Below are 10,163 nucleotides of genomic sequence, written 5' to 3' on the forward strand. Positions count from 1 at the left end.
CAGGGGAGGGTCAGAGAAAGAGGGAGACACAGAATCTGAAACAGGCTCCAGGCTCTGAGCTAGCCGTCAGCACAGAGCCCAACGCGGGGCTTGAACCCACGAACTGTGAGATCATGACCTGAGCTGAAGTCGGACGCTTAACCGACTGAGCCACCCAGGTGCCCTTCCTTCCTCCAAGTTTAAAACCAGCATCTACATGCATCTTCAAATTTTCAAATCTTCAAAGTTCAAAATCAGCCTCTATGCACATTTTCAAATCTCTCTCTGGCTGTGTTCCTTCTGTTTTCCTCTTATAAAAATATTTGTGATTACATTGGGCCCATCCAGATAATCCAGGATAACTGGATGCCTCAAGGTCAGTTGATTAGCCAACTTAATTCTCTTTTGCCACATAATCTGACATATTCACAAATTTTAGGGATTAGGACATAAACATTTTGCAGACCATTATTCTGCTTATGACACCATCCATCTGTCCATTCATGTATTCACCCATCCAATTCATTCATTAGTTCATCTTTGTGTTTATATGCCAATTCATCAATTTGATCATCCACTCACTCATCTATTTATGTATTTATGTATCCATGTATCTATTATCTATCCATCTATCTATCTATCTATTACCTGTCAAGCTCTCCATACATCCATCCAATTGTCCATTTATTTATTCATTCATCCAACTAGTCATTCACTTGCCCACCACCCATTAATCTGTCATATCAACCATCCATCCTAATTTCATTATTTCCATTTATCCTGTCAGCATTCATTCATCTACCAGCCATTCATGCATCAATTTATCTGCCTATCCAACCATCCATCTCATCAGTCATGAGCTACTCTTACCTACTTTGCTTCTGACTTTTTAATTAACTAAAAAGTACCCTTTCAAGACCCCCCCACACACACACACACACCACAGTTTGTACCTAATTATCCACACTGGATAAATGGAAACAAACTGATAATTTGTTCTCAACCACCTGTTTTTCTGATCCTAACTCCAAATGACTTGGAGCTCCTGGGTCCTAAGCCTCTCTCTCAGTTTTGCCTGTAGAAATTTGTACTAGCTGCATGCCAGTGAGTCTTCTTGTAATCTTAGTTAGCTTGTGGAGCTCTGCTTGTGTTGACTCTGTGTTGACCCTGATCTCACCTTCTCCTGGTTATGCCCAGAAGGAGTGAAGAGAATAAGCAAACCTGCAGTATGTGTGTGTGCATAGGGAAGGTTCTGGATTTGAGCTGTGTGTCTTGATGTTTTTTCTGCCATACTATCCATGCTCCCAATAAAAAGGTTTGGATGAAACCCATACTCTTCACAGTCTAGGTTGATTCCCCTCCCCCCAACAGGGAGGTAAGACAAATAGTACTGAAAATATTTGTGGTGTAATGGTCAAAAAAGCATTTTGAGAATATGAAAAAAGTCATTTAAAAATCTCAAAAAATGCCATTAAATAAGGAAAAACTTAATAAATATGGTAAACTTTATTTTTAACAAGTTTTGTTTCCCCCTCAGACTTTTCCCCATAGATACTACTAACAAGATAAGAAAGGCATGTATTATTGAAGCAAAAGCTTTAATAGTGACAATAATTACAAAATCACTATTCACAAACACCACCACAATTTGTAGTTGTCAGACTGGTAAAGGTCTCTCACCACAGGCAGGGACATAGATAAGGTAGACTGTGGGCTGTGTGACATTCCCTCAGCTCAGCTAAATTAACACCACCCCCTGCTCTGTTGCTCAGGAGAGCACATCGGAATACATATGAATGGGAGTGCCTTCATTATTATTATTCATCATTATTATAAGAGTGACTGCTTCCACTTATTTATTTTCTAAAAGGTATCTCATTGGACTATGGTACTTTATGTAGGATCAGTGACAAGATACTTGTCAAGTACATTATGATCGACCGTGTCAAGACATGACCATTGAGAATCATGACTAAATGATGGATTCCTATGCATTTTAAGGCTGAAAATCCATGATGGGCACAAGTTTAAACTGGAATGACATTGTTTGATCAAGTCTTGGTAGACCAGCTCCTGTCCTGCAGATACCATGAATTCGTTGAGTGAGCAGATGTGCTGGTACATCTTCATAGAGCTCAAAACTGACCCTTTGAGGGCACAGCCTATGCTTTTTCAAAACCGTTCAAGGAAGACTTAATGGAAATTGTACTCTCAGAGCCTTGGCCAAAAGAATATTTCAGAAATGAATGAAGAGGGGAATTCTCTGGCAATTCTCTGTGACTGATTGGCAGTCTGGTGTGGCAAGATATCACTTCTTAGCAGTTTGAAGATTCTAGGGCCCTGAATCAAAAGATTTTGAATGCACTGACATTCCAACACTAAGAGGTCACTGGTTTATGAATATGGGCTCTGCCCATCACTAAGACATGTGCAAATTATACATAAAAGGTTTATGCTTTAATGTCTCTTGTATGAAACACTACTTGAAATGCCTCAGCAATAATTCTTGGGTTTATTCCAAAGCTCTTTCACATGCTACACCTCGTTTCATCCTTACAACAATTCTGAGAAGTTAGACAGGGTATATCCCCATTTTATAGATGAAATGACTACATCTGGAAAGTTGATGTCCAGAGATGATAACACCATTATCATACTGCGAGCCATTGCTAGCTGGTGCTGTTCAGGATAGGTGGGGACAGTATAAGGATGCCTACCATGCTTTTCCTCAGCAAAAACATGAAAACTAATTAATTAATTTAAAAAAACTGTAGTGCTGCTTCTTTTATTGTTAATTTGCAGATGGTAGTCTCTCTGAGTTGGTCATTTATGCTGATGGCAGAATTGAGTTCATAAGGAAAAGGATTCCACTGCAACTTGAAGCTTGGTGAAAAGCTTCAGCTTAAGCAGGTTTTTATGGCTAAAATTATCTGTCGCTGCAGGAAAGTACACTGCTGAGTGAGAATGAAGGATTTATGGAACTGTTTCAGGGTAGGGTGACCAGTGTTTTAAAAAATTCCTGCCCAAGAACATTGGAGGTGTGACTTTTCATAAATCATAGTTACTAAGAGTAAGCCCAGTCATTTATAAGTATAAACTGAGATTTAAAAAAAGTAGTAGTGTTATATACGAGTGAGAGAGCTCTGCAGCAATTTAAGAGTTAAATCAGTCAGGTTAAATCGTAAAGGATAAAAGCCATATATTACCAGAACCGATTTTAAAAGACAAAACGTCCCTCAGGTCAAAGGCAGGAAGAACAGAGATTGACTTCAGTCGAATCAGTGGAATTAGTGTTTTCAAAAAGAGCAACTCAACAGAAGGGAGAAGGTCTACACAGTACAGGGGGAAGTGAGGGCCAGAGGAAAGGATGTAATAATAATGTAGTAATCAACAATTTGTTGAGCAGTTACCATTGCTAAGTGGTTTGAATGAATCATTTAATCCCTACAACAACCCTGTTATCGAAATAAAAAACTTCACTAGTGGTAAATCTGGGATTTGAACCAGATCTGTCGGCCTCCAAAGCCTGTAGGCTTATCTATTCTTATCCAGTTTTGTCCTGGGTAAGGGTGTTTTTGGCAAGCCAGGACACTGCCATTGGCTACACACATTCTTTCATTTCCTCTTTGGGAGTTATCTCCACACACCGTGGATCACTGTTCAAAATCTCCTCACTGGCAAATCAAAGACATACTTTGAGCTATAAGGGAGAATAGAGTTGACATTGTCCACTCTCCTACTTTTACAGATGATATCCGTAACTTTATTTTTGCACCCTGCCATGAACCCCTCACCCCTAGCTCTGGGGAATGAGGTCCATGATCTAGCAGGGGAATTCCATCTTTGGCTGTGAGATGTGATTCTAAAGGAATCACAGTTGATTTTCTTGTGTGGCTTGTTATGTTATTCATGGTTTAATCAGAAAATTAAAAACTCTGAGAGGCTAAAACATAAGGACTTTATTTGAGGACAAATAGGCCCAGGACCAGCACACCTATATTGTTTGCAAGGGCAGCATTATTAGAAATAAGCACGTGGCCTCCAAGCATATTACTCTGAAGGGCAAAATTCATGGAGGTGATAAGTCTTGGCATACTTCCGCTTTCCTGACCTTGACCAAGGCAGATCCTTCCAGCATAGACTCTCAATGGCACCATGTGCCACTCGTTTATGGCACTTACCACTGCTGTGATGTTACATTCGTTTGCACGATTATTTGACTAATGCCTGTCTCCTCCATAGACTGCATCAGCTCCACAAGAACTGAGTTGGTGCCGAATTTTAATCATCATCATATCCCTGGCACCTGGTACAATGCTGTGAAAGTCACCGGTATTCAGTAAATGCCTTTTCAGGGAATGCATTCAATTTTCAACATCAGTCTCCTTAACTATCTACCCAAGAGAAATGAAAACATATGTCCACACAAAAACTGGTATGTGAATGTCCCTAGCAGTGATATGCGTAATAGCCCCAAAGTGGCAACAATCCAAATGTCCATCAGCTGGTGAGCGGATAAACAAAAGGCGGCGCATCCATACAGTGGAATACCATTCAGCAATAAAAAAGAAAAACACAGACTGCAACATGGAGAAACCCCAAAGATATTATGTTAAGTGAAGGAAGCAGACGCAAAAGACTACACAGTATACTGTCCCATAGGTATGAAATTTCTAGAAAGGAAACACAACAAAGAAGAAAGCAGAACCATGGCTGCCCAGGCCTGGGGGTAGGAGTGGGGACTGCCTGCATATGGGAAGAAGGGAACTTTTGGAGGTGATGGAAATGTTCTAAAATTGGATTTCGATGATGATGGTTGCACAACAGTATAAATTTACTAAAAATCATCAAACTATACATGTGCAGTGGTGAAGTGTATGTATGCCATGTGAGTTATGTCTCAATAAAGCTGTTAAGCATGTTTACAAAAATCAATCTCCTGATTCATTTTATCCCATCTTATGTTCTTTGGAATGTTATTTCTGTGGGACATTGTGCCAGAGACTGCTAGTTGGAATCTCAACTCTTTGGTGAAAGAACCTCGATTTTTAATGTGGCACATCTTTTCAAATAAAATAAGGCATGTAAATAAAATACTGTATTTTCCAGCCTCCCGTGCAGCCCTGTGTGGCCATGTGATCAAGTTGTGGCCAATGAGATGTAAGCAGGAATGTTGTGTAATTATCAGGGAGGCTGTTTAAGGGATATGGCTGAACTTTACTTTTTCCCTTTTCCGTTTCCTTTTTTCTTCCTAGGAAAATGTGGACTGGTGCTCCAGCAGACATCCTGGACCTTGGGAATGAAACTTAAGATGGTGGAGTAAAAATACAAAGCTTCCCATATTTTGGGCACCTGGGCAGCTTAGTCGGTTGAGTGTCTGACTTTGGCTCAGGTCATAATCTCACAGTTTGTGAGTTCGAGTCCCACATTGGGCTTGCTGCTGTCAATATGGAGCCCACTTCAGATACTCTGTCCCCCTCTCTCTGCCTGTCTCCTGGTTGTACTCTCTCAAAAATAAATAGACATTAAAAAAAAAAAATAAGGCGGGGCGCCTGAGTGGCTCAGTCAGTTAAGCGTCCGACCTCAGCTCAGGTCATGATCTCATGGTTCATGGGTTCAAGTCCCGCATTGGGCTCTGTGCTGACAGCTTGGAGCCTGGAGCCTGCTTCAGATTCTGTGTCTCCTTCTCTGTCTTCTCTCTCTGCCCCTCCCTGGATCACACTGTCTCTCAAAAATAAATAAATGTTTAAAATATTAAAATAAAATAAAGCTTCCCATATTTCTTTTATGCAGGACAAAAATAAACTTTAATTTTATTATGCTTTTTTTCCTGGTATTTGTAGCTAAATCTAATCCTAGTACCAGTTTTAATAGGTATTAAATGAAAAGAGGGTTCTGTGGTCAAATAATTTTGAAAATTATTAAAGTTTAACAGATTTCATTAATGTGAGACCTCTCAGAGTTTTTAATATGCTAATAAGCAATGGCAACCTCCAAGATGGGCGAGAGTATGCACAATTTCCCAAACCAACTTGACCCCTACACCTCTTTTTATTGGATCATCTCACGGGATGAATGATTTAGGGGCAATGGGAAATGTTGCTTTAAAACATTTACATTTTTGCTTCTTCCTAATGCATCCCTTTTCTAGGCTGAAAGATCTTTCTTAAACATAAATTTGATGATATCACATACCTGTTTAAAATACTCGAACAGAGCACTGAGTGTTATGTGGAAACTAATTTGACAATAAACTATTAAAAAAAATAAATAAAATAAAATAAAATACTCGAACAATTCCTGTAGGATAAAGTTCAAACTCCTTTATGTAATGAACAAGGCCTTTTGTGATCTGGCCTTGCCTTCTCTCTAGCCTCACCCTAGCAGTCTCCTTCTCACATCAAGAACCATTTACACTGTTGAGAACTGTGCTTGTTCTCCTGGTCTCTTTGACTCTGTAGTGAGTAGAACAGTTTCTATTTGCCACCTTGACTGGCATTCTACCTCTGATCCTTTAAGACCAGGCTGACATATTAACTCATTCATTCCTATTCATGCTTTGAGCAATTTCTACTATGTATCAGGCAACACACTAGTACTTGGGATACAAAGCCAAATAAACATAATTCCTGCCCTGGAGGGACATCAAATCAAATGAAGTTAGACAAGTGCTGTATTAGTCAGAGTGTGGCAATGTCCGTAACAAACAATCCTCTCATTTCAGTGACTTGACATTAAGACATTATTTTTCACTCCTGGCACAGTACAGCGCATGTAAGCACCGGGGTTCTGCTCTGTGAAGTCAGTCAGGGACCCAGGCTCATTCCATTGCCATTTTGGGGGAACCCCTAAGTCTCCACTGAATAGTTTTGCATCTGGCCAGCAGATGAAGAAAGGAGAAGAGTTTGGAGGCTCACACAGGAGGTTTGGGGGGATGTCTAGAAATGAGATATATCTGTCACTTCTGTCCAGACTCCATTAGCCAGCATTTAGTCACATGAGCCTACCTGATTACTGAGAAATGTAATTTTGCTATGAACATAGGAGGAAAATGAAATGGGCTGTTGGAAATAGCCTTTGCTGTGACACAGATATGTAAATAAGAACAACAGAGAAGCTTGCGGTCTAATGGAGGAAACAGGCAAGTTAACAGAGGCAGATGGCAAGAAAGAACATGTCCGGCAGGATGTAACCTGTGTTTATGGAGTTACTATCAAAAAGTTCTAGAACTGCTGGAAGCCCTTCCATGGCTCCCCTTCAGAGCTCCTAAAGATTGCTCTTCTGGGGTCCTCTGTAAATATGGACATACTACGTGGTGCGGAGGGTTGCTGTCCTCTCTCTGACAGACCTCCAAGGCCTCTAAGCGCTAACCATCTCTCGTTCCAGTAGCTGCTATGGTACCAGCTCTGCATGGGCTCTATTTGATTTCACACAGCTGTATCCTGATAAATCTTTGCCTCACAACCCTGCTGCAAGCCTCTCAACCGAGTTTTGGGACACAGCAAAGCCCCACTTGGCACCTTTGCACGAACAACTGGAGTGGATCTTTATCCAATGGGAGATGAGCTTGTGGATAAATTTCCTTCCTTTCCTTCTCTCATAAGCTATGCTACGATTCATGTGGCTTCTGAAAGGATAATCCCTTGTGCAGGAGCCATCAGTAATGTGTTGAGGCCAGATGAATAACCATCCTGGTATCGGCTCTTCTCGCTTCCGTACCTGCCTCCTTTCGCTTCCCACTTCTGCCCTATAGAATCAAGCTCTGCATCCTAGAAAACTTAGGCTAAGACGTGCCCATGAATGGGAGCAGCTAGAAGCCACCTAGAGGTGTCAGTTTCCTCTTTCGTGCCTCTCTGCCTATTCTGCAGTTGTGTTGTTTTAAAGATTTATTTATTTGGGGCACCTGGGTGGCTCAGTCGGTTAGGCATCCGACTTCAGCTCAGGTCATGATCTCACAGTTCATGCGTTCAAGCCCCGTGTCGGGCTCTGTGCTGACAGCTCAGAGCCTGGAGCCTGCTTTCAATTCTGTGTCTCCCTCTCTCTCCTCCTCCCCCAGACCCCTTTCTCTTTCTCTCTCTCTCTCAAAAACAAATAAACATTAAAAAGTTTTTTTTAAAAAAGATGTATTTATTTAAGTAATCTCTACACCTAACATGAGGCTCTAACTCAAGCCCCCAAGATCAACTGTCGCATGCTCTGCTGACTGAATCAGCCATGCACCCTGCTGCAGAAGTGTTTTAAGGATCAGATTCCACTAATCCTGTTCAGTTCTGCAGACCTGACTCTATGAAGGTCAAGCTTGCTGCCTCTCCTGAGTGGAGCCTCCAGACCTTTCCTTTGCTTGTACCTGTACCATTCATTTGTGAATCAGTCATGTATGCCTATTGATTTCTTGTTTGGTAACATAACATCTGTATCTCTATGTTTGACTTCTTTTGTGCTACAGACTTTTCTCAAGTTTAAGAACAGGAATTACTGTCTGACGGGTTTGCCTCTCTACCCGCTCCTGCTCCCACACCTCTCATTGCTGTCTTCTGCTTCTGTGCCTTGGCATATACATGCTGCTCCCTCTTTGCCAGGAGTTCCATTCCTCTCCCACCTCGTTTATGTTATTTCATCTTTTGTGAGCGAGGGACATGATTTTGCAAAAGGAGGGCCACTTGAGTCCCATGTAGGATTCACGGTCTGTCTCTGATATAACTCTCTTCTCAGCCCCTTTCTAGAAACTAAAGTGCACAGCCCTGAGCTCCTTGAGCATTCTTGAGAGTTTTAGACCCCACGATCCTGTGTTGGACTGAAGAGGTTGTGGCTACCAATTGCCTGGTCCCGCCTCAGCCTCTGCAGCAAGCAGCCAGGTCAGGAGAGCAAGCCCACTGTCCCTGTGAGGCAGGGGGGACGAGCAGCTGTCTGTACACTCGCTTACCAACAGCTTAACAGGATTGGAGACCTTCAGGATCAATGCATAAATCTCCATCTTGAGCCCAGGTAGATTATGAGCTCCCTGAAGACAGGGATGGTATCTGCCTTTGTGTCTAGGGCAATACCTAGAACACAGGTGGTGCTTAATAAATATTTTTTTAAGGAAGGAAGAAAGAGGAGGAAGGAAGGACCATGAGGCATCTTGGCCAGTCTTGAGTCAAATGAGAGAAATGTGCACAAGTGAAGTAGATAGGGGTCAGGGAGCTGCTATCTGTGTATTTCCAAACCGGAGAAATCTCTGGTTTCTGCCAAAAAGTCAAGAAGTGGTCCTCAGAAAAGAGTTAGGGTCATAGGATGAAAACCATAGGAACACTGGGGCTTCAAAGAAGCTAATAATACCCTCTCTCTGGGGGTGCCATAAGGCTTGGCTACATCATGGCAGTGACTCCTGACAAAGTCAAGCCATGTTCATCTTAAATGTATCCAACAAACTGCTCTTGGAATCACGAGGACTCGGACGATTACTACTCTGAGATTAAATGAGCCTCTACAGCCAGAATCCAACCTTTTATTTATTTATTTATTTATTTTTAGTGGGTGCTAAGGAAATATCCATGATGGGGCAGGCAGGGAGTGAGGACAAGTGACTATCACCGGCTGGGAAGGAGGCCAGGCAGGTGGATAACTCTCCCTCCCCCGCTCCATATACTGTCTTCACAGCATTTCCCACTACATGCCCCTTGTATTTATTTATTGTCTTCCCTTCCCCGTAGCATGCCTATTACACAAGAGCCAGGCCTTTGTCCTATTGACCGCTGTATCCCCTGTCTTAGATCAATGCCTGGCATTTAGTGGATATGGAAAAATTAGCTGCTAACGAATTAGAGAATATTAAACAGTTAGTTGAATCTCTGCAATATGCTGGGCCCTGTCCTTGAGCATGCGACAAGAATGGTGGGGGAGACAGGCCCGAACACAAATATACCACAGCTCGACACCTGATTTTTCGGAGGTATATCCAAGGCGCCGCAGGATCCCTGGGGCTGAAAACTCCCGGGGAGTACGGGGGCCTTGGGAAGAAGCCCGTCGTGTGCCAAGAGTGACAGGGAGTCAGGCGGAGCCGCAGGAGATGCGGCTGGAGACAGAGGATGGAGCGCCTTGGCTCTTCGCGTGGTTTCTCGGCATCTTTTCCTGACCTGTGGGACCCTTGCCTCTCTTCGCTTCTGTCTGCGGGACCTCGGTCCAAGCGGAATCTGCCTCTGTCG

This window comes from Crocuta crocuta, unplaced genomic scaffold, assembly GCF_008692635.1.
Source record: "Crocuta crocuta isolate KB4526 unplaced genomic scaffold, BGI_CrCroc_1.0 scaffold248, whole genome shotgun sequence".
NCBI classification, from domain to species: Eukaryota; Metazoa; Chordata; class Mammalia; order Carnivora; family Hyaenidae; genus Crocuta; species Crocuta crocuta.